Raw genomic sequence first — 15,509 nt, forward strand, 5'->3', positions numbered from 1 at the left:
AGTTATCTCTGGCAACTTCAGGGCTTACCAATGGTAGGGGGTTAGTAGGCTCATTTTGAAAGAGCCATTTGAGGAGAAAGGAAGTTAGGATAAAAGAAAACTTGCACAAGATTATATCTGAACTCCAAAATACAAAAATATTGTTTGGAAATCATCATTTTCTGTTTTAACACCCATTCTCCAAAAGTTCAGAGCAGAGGTGGGATTTATGCCCCAAATTACATAGTTTCCAACCAAAAGAGCCACAAAACATTTTCGCACAAGGCAAAGTAATGATGCCTAAAGGCATATATAGCACCACAGCCAAAATCTTTCTAACCCCCCTTATTGTTTCTCAGATATGCTCCACAACTCTAAGCTTACAGTTTTTCTAAATAGTTGGCTGCACTCCTAACAAAGTGAACTGCTGCCCACCTGGGCCTCTGCACCATCCAGAAGCATCTTAAATATGGAAAATCTGCTGGAGAATAGTACTCATTTTGTCATCAATCAGCCTGCTGGTTACATGTTTTCATTTCAGAAAATGAAATGTTAAAAAGTATGAGACAACAGAGCTCTTGGATTTCATAAGAAATATCCATCAGCAAAGCATTGAGAATTGCTAGTTTACTAGAATGAGTAGCATATCATGGAGGAGGGGTAACCAACCCTGGGGGTGGTTAGCATCCTGAAGATGCTCCCATAAATCAAGAACTTTTTAACATCTATGTCTTGGGTTATATTTTTTTATTTAAGAATATTGTTTTATTGTATTTTAACTAGTATTTATTCTTGCTTTATTGTAAACTGCCCAGAGTTGTTCTTTGAGTGAGATGAGTGGTGTCTAAATTTGAAATATAAATAAATACCAGGTTATTTGACTCTCACCCTACCTGTTGGCTGTCCTACTCCTTTCCTTAGCCATCTGCCAGTTGAGATACTCAGGGGAGCCTTCTAGTTGCAGCACTTTTCATCCTACATTTTTCTGTGGAAGAGAGTAAACCAGATGTTTTCACACCCTCTTTCCCTTCTGTTTTCCTTTTTCTCCCTTGCATCTCTCATCTCAATAATCAGTTCCCTTGGTGACCAGTTTAGTGACAACACATAACAGAACTGTGATGTCACCAATTATATTTTCTGTTCCTCACCATAGTACTGTAGTAGGAGAGGGACTAAGTAGACTGAAGAGATTAACCAGTTGTGTGGCTATACTCCTTAGACTACCTTACTACTATATAAATAGAAATACTGAATTTGCCAAGTCTTTCTGAAAGCAAGCTGCTAGCTACCCTCCTCCAAATCTTTCTTTTTATTCACAGCTATATTAGGTACTTTTATAGATAGATCTCAATCTCATTAATGAAGTGCATGGAAGAACAGGATCAGAACCAAATATTTATTTTCCTAGTATCTTGCCTAATGTTGTGGCTTCCTCCAGGTGCATGCATTAAATTGTCTTTTAAGTCCAACAGGGCAACACAGTCTCCATCACTGGCTCTTCAGTTGGAAAAAAGAAGTAATTTTCTTCGTTATGGATTTGCAGGTACATTTGGAGTCAATTTCTGTTGGTATTATGGTAGATGAACTCTTACTATAAGGTTTTATAGCAGCAACCTGAGCAGTAATATATACCAAAGCTGCATGTACTAAATAGCAGGGTGGTGCAAAGCATTAGAAAGAGATGCTTTGCAAAGCATCTTGGCACAAACATAGCACCATTTTTGAAGTATTCAAACAAATGCAGCCTTTGCAAGACTTGTGCAGCTGCTTTGAAAACTCTTCTCAGTTTGCAGGTATAGGCACAGGCACTTTATTTTGCTGGTAGTCCAGCTGAAGCGTCTGCCTATGCATGCACACACAACTTGGGACAGCTTTCCTGCCTTCCAGGAGGTAGTTTATGTTTGGGTCCATGAAACGGTATTGGCTTCGCTGAGGAAGGTTTTGGTTCTGAAGGAGATGATGGTATGCTCCCTCCTTAAGAACCTGTTGCTAGGTCCAACAATTCTGGACCACTTTCATTCAGTCAAACTTTCTAGGTTTCCTTTCCTTTCTAGGGAAGTTGTTGAGAAGGTGGTCAGTCTAAAGCTTGGAATAAATGGATTATCTTTTCAGTCGGGTTGCAGACTGGGACATAGCATAAAGACAGCATTGGTCACATTGGATGGACCCCTGGTGGATGATCCCTGGTGGCAGCTGTGGCCAGGAAGGCCTTTGCAGAGATTCATCTTGTACACCAATTGTGGCCATTTCTGGAGCAGGAGGCCCATCCATACACTCACTCATGCTTTGGGCACCTCATGTAGACTATCAAATATTCTATTTGTGTAGAATATGGAGGCACAGGGAGTTACGGACATGGCATATTATGCCCATGTAACACTTCTGTTCTGTGAGCTGTGCTGGCTACCAGTAAGCTGGGTACAATTCAAGGCACTGGTTATTACCTATAAAGTCCTTCATGGAATAGGACCTGGCTAACTGAAAGACCATCTGTCTCCTATAGCTTCTGTCCATTCTCTTTAATCCAACAGACTTGGCACGATTAATTAAACTAATCTGATGAGACCCAGAAAATGAGCCTTCTGTCAAGGTGCCTGCCCTCTGGAAATTCATATTGCCCTACTCTGACCTTGCTCAAATGGGCCCTTAAACCCATTAAACCTGGCTCTTACCCCAGATATTGGATTAAGTTGTGTAGTAGGCCCCTTGTGGGAATGTTGTATGTTTGAGATGGTGTTGGTTTTATTTCTTCCAGATGTCCATTATTTTCTTTTCCTGTCATCATAAATTTGCTTTTAATATTGTTTGCTCCCCAGAGTTGCTATGGAGACAGATAGCCTTATAATTTGATGAATAAAGCAAAAATAAAAGCAGCCATGTCAGTCTTGCAAAGGAGATGTACCTGTCAGTATTTTAGTGCTTTTTTCTTGTTGACACATTTTGAAAAACACCCTCTTTCAAATGCTTCATGTAGCCCTGTGAAGAATTATGAAATAGTATTTAATTGGTATGTGTATAAAATAGCTTAAAGTATTTGTGCAAGAACACTTATAAAATGCCATGCTACCTGAATCAAAGCGATGTGGCCTAACCCATTAGCTTTATTTTATTTCTTTTATATAGAGCATAAGAAATAAGCTCACTTGGGTTCAACAAGGATATTTCACTTACTGCACATTATGTGTCAAATGCTATGTTTTCTCTTGTCCTCTATTTGTAACCATTTGCTGACTTAGGTCTTATCATGGCCCCATATAACTGGCATTCTGTTTTTAAGACTGGTCCCCTTAAATAATTAGTCAATTTTTGTAGAAGTCCACGAACTCTACATGTGGTTACTCTTCACGTATATGGAGAATGTGTTGATTTATCTTTTTGTTAGGTTCCGAAAACAACAAAACTTAAAGTAATTACTTGTCTGATTCAGTGAGAAACTTGGCGGTACTTGGAGATACATTATTAAAACTGATTTTATTAATACATTTAGGAAGCCGAGAGGAATAAACAAAGCGCTAACTGCATTATATGTTAATTTTTCTTTGAAATTCTGGGCTTGAATGAGTTTTAAATAAATGCCAGTATGGAGGGCCTATGAAGATTGAGACTGACCCTAGCATAATAGCTAGAGCAATACTAACATTTTCCTTCTATTGTTGTACTAATCTGTGTAATATGTCAAAGTATGTTTGCCGCCTTGCGTTATTTATAAAAATAATAAAGGTGGGATAAAAATAAAATAAATATAAATAATAATATGGGTAATCATGCACCAATTTATTCTATTGCTAGACCTATCTGCAAGTATTTTACAAAAAGCTCTTGATAAGGATTGCTCTGCCTTTCTTATCTATAGAAATTTGGCAAGAAGTTACCCTTGCTTGTTACCTACTTGGTAAGAATCTTTCTGTCCTCACTGGCTAGGCTAATTTTATCTCTAATTTGTAACATAAAATAGAGAGTGTTAGTTTCTTGTTCATGTACAGATGGCTGAATCTTCCTGGGGGACTAAAGCTGATAACCTGAAACAGAATTTCATGTGTATGATTAGTTCGTTTTATATTTCTCTCATGATGCATGTATTCATTTGGACACTGTTGTTTACTCTTACATTAAACAAGACTAAAGAATTAAGAATTCCTTAAAAATTAAGTCTTGAAGGCTGCTAGCTACAACAAATTTGCCTGACTTCGTACATTTCACTGAAAAGAAGCATTTGCATCCATCACAATATCTCACTACTTGGGTGTTCTTTTCCCCTCATCCAGAGGTGGAGGGAAAAAGATGTTCAGCCAAAGCTAGAGGAAGATAAGAAGACAAAGCCTTCAGACTGGAACGTCTCCCACCACCACATTTTCTTTGTTTATATCACTGAAAAATATGCATGAGTTTTTGGCAATAGAAACAGATTAAGACTAACAAGAGCAAAAGATTAAAGTCCTCCAACCCATCCCCATGGTTCCACTGCATACCTTGGGTGGAAGCATAGAAGCTCTATTTGTCATTTGACCATGCATTATTGGAGTTCTTGATTTTAACAGAAATGCTGATAAAAAAAAATAACAGTCAAACTCAATCCATGGATTTTAGAAAGGCCAATTTTAATAAATTAAGAGAAATAATAAAGAAGATGCTATGGGAAGAAAACCTTAATGGCAAGGGTGTTATAGCTGGCTGGAACGTCTTAAGAAGGAAATTAAGGAAATTAACCAACAAAATCCAAAGGAGCCAATGTGGTTGAGCAGGCACCTTATGAAGGAGCAGAGACTAAAAAAGGGTGCTTACTGAAAATGGAAGGAAGGGCTACCACCTAAGGAAGTTTACAAAGCTTCATCTCAGAAATTTAGGAGTGAGGTTACCAATCAAAGCGAGGTGAAGCGAAATGAGGTTAAAAAGTCAAAGGCAGAAAATGAACTAAGGCTGGCAAGAGAGGCAAAATCCAGCAAGAAGGGTTTCTTCAAATACATCAGCAACAAGAGGAAAACAAAGGAGGCAGTGGGCCCATTGCTCAATCCAAATGGAGAAATCTTAATAGATGACCAATTCCTGCTGGCTGACTTTACATTCAAAGGATATTGTTATTTAAGTAGCATAAACTAGAAACAAAACAGATGAAGCTACAGGTCAGTAAGGATGTGGTAAAGAATCCTGTGGCTAATTTGAATGCCTTCAAGTCCCCAGCTCCTTACGAAATACCCTCTAAAATACTGAAGCAACTGACTGAAAAGCTTTCTATCTTTGTGGAATCCTGGAGAGCTAGGAAGATGTTAGAGGACTAGAAAAGAGCAAATGTCCCTATATTCAAGAATGGAAAAAAGCATGCCAATAATGATTGACCAGTGAGCCTAATACCAATATCTGGAAAGAAGTTTGAACAGATAATAAACCAGGCCATTTGGAAGTATGTTGAAAAGAATGCTATGAGTGCTAAGAGTTAGAGATTTATCAAAAATAAATCATGTGAAACGAAGGTTATCTCCTTTTTTGACAAGGCAACTACTTTAGTGGCCAGTGGGAGTGTTGTAGATATAATCTTCCTCTATTTCAGCAGAGCTTTTGACAAGATTCCACATTACATTCTCATTGACAAGCTGTTCAAGTGTGGTTTGGATGGCTCTATAGCAAGGTGAGTCCACAACTGGCTGGTTTAACTGCACTCAAAGAATAATCAGTAATGTCTGTACATAAGTTAGAAAAGAGTAACCAGTTAAGTCCTGCAAGGATTTATCTTGGGGGTAGTGTTATTCAGTTTTTTATTAATGAACTGGATAATGGGATTGATGGGTTGCTTATCAAATTTGTGAATGACAGAAAATTATGAGGTCTACCCAACACCCAGGAAGACAGAATGAGATTGCAATCTAATCTGGACAGGTTGGAAGACAGTTCTGAAAAGAATAAGATGCCCTTCAGCAAGACAGAAAAAAAATGTAAGGTATTACATTTAGGGATAAAAAATATAGGGCATGGATACAAAATGGAGGACTCATGGCTTGGAAGCACTATCTTGGAGTAAGATTTGGATATGGTCATTAACAACAAGCTGAACATGAGCTAGTAATGTGAGACAGCTGCTGGAATGGCTAACATAGTTCTTAGCTGCAGTACAAGCAGCATTGTAACAGAAATGTCAAGTCTTTATTTGCTCTGCTCTGGTAAGACCACCTCTGGAGAACTGTGTACAACTGTGGACACTGTATTTCCCAAAGGACAGTACAAGATTAGAACAACTTGAGGGCAACAAAGATGATACAGGAATTTGAGGACACCCCCTGTGAAGACAAGCTGAAGGATTTGAGATCTTCAGTCTGGAGAAAAGAAAACTGAGGAAAGACCTTATATCAATTTTGAGGTCCATAAAAGAGGTCCATAGAGAAAATAAGGAACTATTTTCCATGAACTAGGACCAGAAATAATGGGTATACATTGCAGTTACCTAGATTTCATTTAAATATGAGAAAGAACTTCCTGATGGGTCAGATCTGTACAACAGTGGAACAGTCGATCTGTGGAGATTGTGGATTCTCCATCTCTGGAGTTTTTTAAAAAGAAGTTGGACAGCTACTCTCAAAAATGATTTAATTGGTTTTGTGCACACTGCAGAGAGTTGGACTAGCTGATTCTTGTGGTCTTTTCCATAGTTCTATGGTTAGATGATGATGAGTCTCAGAACTGTTTAGAAAAGATAGCATGTAGTTTGGTCCTAAAAAGACATTTCCTTTCAGTTTTATTCCTGTGTGTGCCAAGGAATTCTTGTAACTATATAGATGTCATAGATTCAGTGTTGTCATAAGGCTCGTTTTACCTATTTATTCATACATACATACATACTTATAGACTCCAGGTGGCTTATAATTAAAAGTTTAAAAAACACACAAAAATCATATCACACCCAGACACCCAGTTTCTGATGGCTTGTGGATAAAAGCAATTGCTAGATCATAAACCATGATGGCTGGTTGTACCCAATACCATAGCTTAATTCAGTATGCAAGCCTAGTCTGTTTGTTTGTTTATTTGTCAAATTTCTCTGCCGCCCATCTCATACACAGTGACTCTGGGCGGCTTGGTTAGTTGGCTATAATCCATTTAATAGAATATTGCCCTTAGAGCAACTATCTAAGTTACAAGAGAAATCGGTAAGTTATCCTTTTCAAGGAATTTGCCAAGATTTGCCGATTTCTCATTCTTTGCTATTAGAACAAAACATTTGTACAATTAGAAATTTGGTCACAGCAATGGCCAAACAAACAAAGGTCTAAAATATCTATGAAGGAATGTATTCCTTATCAGTTTGTCTAAACATATTCATGAAGCCAGGAATTCTTGTAATAATAACACAGTAATTCTTGACTGGACTCTCAACCCAATATGGAGTTGTAAATGTTATTTCCCAGAATAACATTTTATTTAGTTCTAACATATTGTGTATATTCTATAAAATTGCTGTGATTGTAGTGGTTCTATAAATAATGATTTCAGAATAATTTTCTATCATTTTTTATATTGCCACCATTAGAATAAGACCTGTCACCCAAGTTGTTCAGACTTGCTGAAGAGCTCCCTCTCGTGGTAATTACCTAAAAATCTGAAGTAAAATGGAATATAGGAAGAGCACACAAATTCTTACAAGTTTAACAATAAGGAGGCAATTGAAATTACACAGCTCTGAATGTGTATTTCTTCTTAAGAGTTTGGTCTTAAATGTTATTATGTGCACATAATATATTTTAAAGCAGACACTACATATTTTAGCACAATGAGTTTTCTGCATTGTATGAAAAAGTGCCATCTGCATACGGGTAACATTTTGATGAGTTCATGTGAAAGTTAAATTGTTCCAGTTTGGTGGTGATGAGTAAACTTAACTTAAAACCTTCAAGTGGCCTGAAATTCTTTAACTAAGACTGATTCTGGATTGTGAAGGCTTCACCTTTGTTAATCGCTGTGGTTTGTTAGCCCTCATTTTGTCTTTTAGAAGCTAATGGTATACACACTCCATCTTCCCTTAAACTCTCAGAGGACAGAGATACAGGTGGGGTTTTATATGACTTCCATCACCCCTGGGGGAGGGGTTCTCTATTTTTTCACATCCTTCATCCTATGTCACCTGATGTCATCTGTGATTTCACATAGGGAACAAATTCCACTGAAACTGTATGAAACCTCATAGCATAAATACTCTAAGATGGAGTTATTTATTTATTTATGCATGCATGCCACTGCCCATCTCCCCCCAAAGGGGGGACTCTGGGTGGTTTACAACGAAGATAGTTGTTGTAGTTATCTTCTACTACCACCTCCTGGAAATCACATGTGAGATAGGAATGAGATTCTAGAGATACATTGCTTCTGTGTCCCCATCCTGGGTAGGGATGTTATGGTCAATTGTACCAAAAGTTGCAGAGGAGTTACAGGATCATAGTTGCCTGGCACAGATGAAGATCTGAGTTGCAAAATAAAAGTCAGTAGTGAATCTATTTTAGAAAGCAGATTGGAATGGATAATCTGTGCTATCTAAATTGCTTAGAGCTTTACAACTACAGTATTGCACATCTCTGTTTCTGCTCCAAATGGAAAGAGATTCTTTTACTCCACAAATTTAATGTTATTATTTAAGCTAGTCTAGGAGGCTTTGCTCCCTTCAATCTTGTATAAATATACTAAATTAAAATGAGAGATGATAATATTTAATCTTATTTTTTTTGTATTTGCATTCTACCAGGGTATGTTTTGTTCTCACAATAGCATTTGATATATAGATATGGTTTAGTTAGATGCTAAACACGGTCCCATTGCAAGCCCTACTGTATTTTTTACCTTCCTGTCTCTTTATTGATAGCCGATTATCTATATAACATGGCAAGTAAATCTGTCCACTAGTTTACATTTAAGAAAAAGATTTTGCAGCCTTGCATGGAACACCCTGGTGCTTAGAGAAACCTTTGAGACTATTTATTTGTGACAGCATTGTATGGAAACTGTGTTTTAAAATATTCTGTAAAGATCCATCGTGTTTGCTAGTCTTTCAAAGTTCATTGTTAAATTATGTTAGTTCCAATTTATTTTTTTCTGTGTTTTAAACATGATACATCCTGTTTTGATTTTTAAATTTTGTTAGCTGTCTTAACTACTCACCAGAATAGAAAGGTAGCTTAGAAATCTAATTTTAAAAAAGACAAAATGGGGACAATATGATGATAAAAACGTTGGAACACAATTCTGTCTCCATTCCACTCTGACTTAAAGTGAAAGTTTATTATCTAAACCACCATTGTTACGCTGGCTGATAGTTTGAAACTCTTAGCAGTCAATGAAATAAAAAACTGTTGAAGATGCAGATTTTTGGACCTTTTATCCTCTCTCTCTCTTTTTCTCTCTGAAATTTATTCACCACCTCAAACCAGTTTACAATGTATATAATACAGTAATAATAATACAGTAAAATAAAATATAGCAAATATGTAACTGAAATAACTATAACCTACCTTGACTGCACAAGAATTAATCCTGAACTGCCCTTCAGAAAAGCCAAGGCAGGGCTTTGATTGCCTGATGGTATGCACCCTTTTTAAGCCAGAGGCCATTGCTGCAGACACCTTTTTAGCCACCTCAGATATTAGGGCTTTGCCACACTTTAGCTTTGAAAGGAAAACTGTTCCCCAGAGCAACAAGTAGCACTTGTTGGCAACTCCTTAAATAGCATTATCTTTTCCTGAGATTATGCTGCTGCCCTTTGCAGCTGCAGTGCAATCCCAGGAAATGACATGTCTGTTTTAAAGAGTTTGTTTGTTTGTTTATCAAATTTTTATCACCGCCCATCTCCCCCAGACGGGGGACCCTGGGCGGTTCACAATAAAAACAATTAAAAATTCCATAAAATCATAAATACAGCCATTAATCAGAACAAAATGCAGTAAAATCCAAGCCATGGCGGATCTAATTCAAGGGCATAAAACGTCCCCGCAGCAGTAGGGAATCAGCCAGCCCCAAGAATGGCCCCCTCCTTATTCCAGCAAGGCAGCAAAACCAGGTCTTCAGCTGTTTTCTGAAGTCCAGGAGGGAGGGGGCTAGCCTCACTTCTGGGGGAAGGGTGTTCCAAAGGGTGGGGGCTGTTGCAGAGAAGGCCCACCTCCTGAACCCTGCCAGATGGAATTCTCTTGCAGACGGGGTCCACAACATGCCCTTTCTACATGACCAGGTGGGATGGGCTGATGTGATGGGGAGGAGACGGTCCCTTGGGTAACCTGGACCCGTGCCATGTAGGGCTTTAAAGGTGGTAACCAACACCTTGAATTGGACCCGGAAGCATACTGGCAACCAATGCAGCTCACGCAGTAGGGGTGTTACGTGTGCTGATCTCAGAGCACTCATCACTTCACGCAGCCGCATTTTGAACCAACTGCAGCTTCCGGATAGTATTCAAGGGTAGCCCCATGTAGAGTGCATTGCAGTAGTCTATCTGGGAGATGACCAGGGCGTGAGTGACAGTTCAAAGGGCCTCTTGCTCCAGGAAGGGGCGTAACTGGTTATCCAATTCATTCAGTGCTGTGGTAACTTCAAACAGTCGCTGAACGAATGGTCGTTAAGTGAGTACTACCTGTATAGTTGCTGTGGAATGCTATGCATGAGCCCCCAAATGCACCAAAGCACTTTTTTTTCTTTTCAAATCTGAAGCACTGCACAGTCCTACTATTCTCTTTTAATGAGGTTGGTTCTGCTTACATCTTCTTTGCTAAATACTCCGGTGAATGAACCAGAGGATACTGACCAAGGTTATTGCAGCACTTTTACCCTATACAGGTAGTACTTAACAACCATTCGTTCAGCAACTGTTTGAAGTTACCACAGCACTGAATGAATGGTATTTATGCCTGGTCCTTGAAGTTATAGCTACTGGAGCACCCATGTGGTCACATGATAAAAATTCAGGGACTTGGCAGCCTGCCCATATTTACAACTGCAGGGTGCACTTCAATACCCACCTATCTCCCCTCATCTCTGCCCTTTTGGCCCCGTGCACTCCGCAGCCCCTGCTGCCCTATGCTCTGCTGCCCGCAGCTGACCTTCACCATCTTCTGCCTCTTGCTGCAGCTGAGGTGCGGCCCAGCCTGGTTCGTCACAAAGCAGCTGCTGGCTGCATGTGGCCTTCCTGAGGCCTTGCAAGGTTTCCTTGAGAGACCTTGGGAAGAAGGCCTTGTGTGACCAGCAGCTGCCTTGTGAAGGGTCAGGCCAGGCATGCCTCATCAGCGGGAGGAGGAAGATGAAGATCAGCTCTGGGTAGCGGAACAGTGAAGGCTGGGCGGTTGCAGCTTTGCCCTGTGCCATGGGACTGGGCTGGGCTGGACTGGACTGGGGCAGCTGTGGCTTCACTTTGTGGTGCTGGGCTGGGGCAGTGTGGCTTCATGAAGGGCCAGGCCAGGCATGCCTTGGAAGAAAATGGCAAAGGTCAGTTGGAGGCAGCATGGGCAGCGGAGTGTAAGGCGGCTTGCATGCCCTCCTGCTCCCGGCAGCAGCCACCCCTGGCCTGGTTGTACTTGTGCCAGGCCGCAGCAGCCACTTACCCATTCACCAGCTTGCTTGGGAGCCACCTGGGACTTGTGATTTCCTGCTGGCTTCCCCATTGACTTTGCTTTTTGGAAGCTGGCAGGAAGTTGCAAGGAGGTCTTCGCTTAACAATCCATGATTCTCTTAACAATGGCAACAGGGACTGCCAGGATTGCTGTTGCTAAGCGATGCAGTCACATGACATGCTTTATGACTGCATCGCTTAGCAGAAATTTCATCCCAATTATCGTTAACCTTGGACTAACTAATATCTTACTGATTCAGCTTTTGCTACAGTTGGAAGCACAGTATTAGAATGGTTTCATTCTTGCCTGCAAAGTTAGTTCAATAAGATGGCACTGGTTCGTTTTATTCATCCACATGGTGAATAAGTTATAGAATTATGCAGGGCCCCATGCTATTCAGTATAATATGAAGCCTCTGGGTTAAATCAGTGGATTTGTAGTTGTAGGCCCTGAACACAGAAGCTACTGATGAAAACATACTCCCTGGGGCAACTATCAATAGTTCAGCCATCTTAATGTGAAGGGAAAGAGAGAAATACAGAAACTGGAAAAAAAATCCTAATGTAACTATCAAGGGGCAGGATCTCTTCCAGGAACTAGGCTCTCTATATCCTCTTTGCCTACCAAGCAATGTGTAAGCATTTTTTTTTAGTTATTTAAAACATTTATATGGCTGCCCAACTTAACCAAGGTGACTCTTGGCCTCTTAACCCCACCCCACAGTCAACAAAATCCAACAAAAGATAGACAAAATCACTATACATAAACCTACAAACAATAATGAACCATAAAATGCCAATCCAAACCGCAATAACACTGTTATCCAGTCGGAGTTCCAGCACATCATGACTAAAAGGCCCAGGTAAAGAGCTAGGTCTTGACAGCTTTTGAAAGGACAGCAGGATCAGGGCCAACCATATGTCAAGAGGAAGATTTCTTCATAAGATAGGGGCCACCGCTGAAAAGGCATGCCTTCTGGATCCCACAAGAAGACATTGTTTCAGTGTAAGGCCCCAGAGTGCACCCTCCCTATCTGAGCACGTGGGGCTGACAAATACTCTGTGGAGAGGGCAGTCCCTCAAGTAACCTGGTTCTTTGGCATATATGGCCTTAAAGGTGATAATTAGCACCTTGACTTGCACCTTGAAGCCAATTGGGAGCCAGTGCGACTTGCGGAGTAGTGATGTCATGTGGGCATAGTGAGAAACACAATTACTCATGCCGTTGCATTGTGAACCAACTATAACTTCAGGATGGTCTTCCAGGGCAGCCCCATGTAGAATGCATTGCAGTAATCCAACCAGGAGGTGACTAAGGCATGAATGATTGTTAGCAGGGCCTCCTGATCCAGGAAGGGGTGCAATTGGCACACAAGAGGGTTGTGTCAAACCTGCCCCCTGGCCACACTTGCCACCTGCTCCTCAAGCAGGAGATGTGAGTCCAGGAGGAATCCCAAATCGTGCCCTGAGTCTTAGTGGGATAGTGAGTTGTTGGGACTTAGGTAACCCAAGTTCAAATCTACCTTTAGCCATGGAATCTCGTATGATTTTGGCTCAGATACTTGGCTCTCAGTTCAGTGTTCCTGCCTCTTGTTCTCTCTTGATAGTTTACAGCTTAGCTATGGGAAAAATCAGAAAGGGGAGTGATATATATGCCATCCTGAATTCCTAGGGGAAATGTAGAATATTTTCCCCAGGAACATTCCACATTTACACAACCAGTAAACACCTGCACCACAGTTGTCTTGTGAAATGTATATGTTACTGGCATTCCACTTAATAGCTATTGGTTCTCCTTCAATCAGTTCCGTGAGAATCATAATGCATTCATGTTTACTAAGAGCTTGTAGGTTTTATGGTTATTGAATATATTTCATAATATAAACGACACATCATAGTTTAGTATTGGTTTGATAGATTTCTTCAAAAGCTCATGATTTCAATTTATTGTGAACTTTTAAAATATAACTGTGGGTATTTCTCTTTTTTGAAGTATGTGAACTTCCTTTTTATGATATATGCCAGACAAATATATCAAGGATTGAATGCACAGAGTTAGGATGCTGTTACCACAAGGAAACATGCTATAAGAAAGCTGTACCAAGTAAGTAATTATCACAGTAGCTCAACAGATGCATTTGTTAGAAACTACAATGATACTATGTGTGACATGACACTATGCAAAAGACACAAATTACATCCTTTGTATTATTTGCATGTTGCATGATGTACATATCATCACTTGTCTCCCTGTAGACACCTTGCAACCTAACTGTTAGTATGGTTGCTAATTTTCCAGATGAATCTAATGCTAATATTTCTTGTTTCAAATAGAAAAGAGGTCTGATATTAAAGGGAACAAGGGTAGAATTTCAACAGAAAGGAAAGTGGTACTTACTGTATATTGCATAGCATAAACAAATATTAGGAATTATTTTTAAGTATCCTTTAAAAAATTCCTAATATATTTTTATGCTGTGGAACAGCAACAGGCTTGGGGATGACTACTGTAATGTTTGCCTATCCTAAAGTATTCTCAGACTCACAAGCAAGAGCTTGAATAAAATCTGGTTTATTTAAGAATAGTATGCAAGTACAAAGAAAGCTGAGAATGAGCAAAAGCGCGCCAAATACAAACTAAAAACCCTCGGTGCGAATGTAATCCCTCCCCCCTCGTTCAACTGTTTCAAATTTCCCATCCCAGGTGCTCCTAACGAGTTCTGCTAATCAACGGGTAAAAAGGACCTTGAACACAAACGATAACCCAAACACATTCCATCCCAATGAAGAGAGAGAGAAAGCCTGGTACAAGCAGCTCCCTCCCAACCGGAATGTGCGTCAGCACCATGGCATGCGAAACATTACGATGTACAGTGAACATTGCAACGACGAACATGACATACTGCCCCCCCGAAAAATTACAGAGGAAAATCCAGTAAAACATTACACAAAAGAACAGTTAAGGAGCAGGCTTCAAAGGGTATGCAAAGTGGAAGCGCCGAACTAAATCAGGGGCATTGACGTGGCGAGCAGGCACCCACTCAGGGTGGGGGAAGTGCTTCCAATGGATTAGGTATTGGAGGGAGTTGCAAAGTTTGTGGGAGTCAACGACCTCTTTGACTTCAAAGTGTTGCTGGCCATCAATCATGATCGGAGCAGGTGGAGGAGGTTGGGGGTGCCAGTGGGCGGAGTGGTGGACCAGCTTGAGTAAGCTGCAATGGAAAACAGGGTGTAAGCGTTTCAAATTGTGGGGCAAGTCCAGCTTGACAGTAACAGGATTGATAAGAGCAACAATAGGGAATGGGCCGATGAATTTAGGGGCAAGCTTCTTTGAAGGTTGAGGGGATTTTATGAATTTGGTAGAAAGATAAACCCGATCCCCGATTTTGAAGGTGTGTTGCAGAGAATGGTGTTTGTTGGCGTGGAGTTTGTAGGCAGCTTGAGCATCACCCAGAGCCTGCTTAATCACCGGCCAAGAATCAGCCAGCTGAGCAGCCCAATCATGAGCCGAGCAGGATGCAGAGGGGGGCTGCGGCAATTCAGGGATGGGAACAAAGTCTTGGCCAGAAACAACCTGGAAAGGGGTCTGTCCAGTACTTTGGTGGACAGCGTTGTTATAAGCCACCTCAGCAAAGGGCAGCAAATCGACCCAGTTGTCCTGATGGTAGTTTGTGTAGGCACGAAGAAATTGATCCAGGGTTGAGTTAAGAATCTCAGTAGATCCGTCCGTCTCCAGATGCGACGCTGTGGACAATGCCTGTTTGGTACCAATTAATTTCAAAAAGGACCACCAAAATTGGGAGGTAAATTGTGTGCCACGGTCGGTCACCAAACGGGAGGGGCAGCTGTGTAAACGGTAAATGTGGAATAAAAAGAGGCGAGCCAGCTGCGGGGCAGAAGGCACAGAAGTGCATGGAATAAAATGGGCTTGTTTTGAGAAAAAATCTTTCACAACCCAAAT

This window comes from Candoia aspera, chromosome 5 (assembly GCF_035149785.1).
Source record: "Candoia aspera isolate rCanAsp1 chromosome 5, rCanAsp1.hap2, whole genome shotgun sequence".
Classification (NCBI taxonomy): domain Eukaryota; kingdom Metazoa; phylum Chordata; class Lepidosauria; order Squamata; family Boidae; genus Candoia; species Candoia aspera.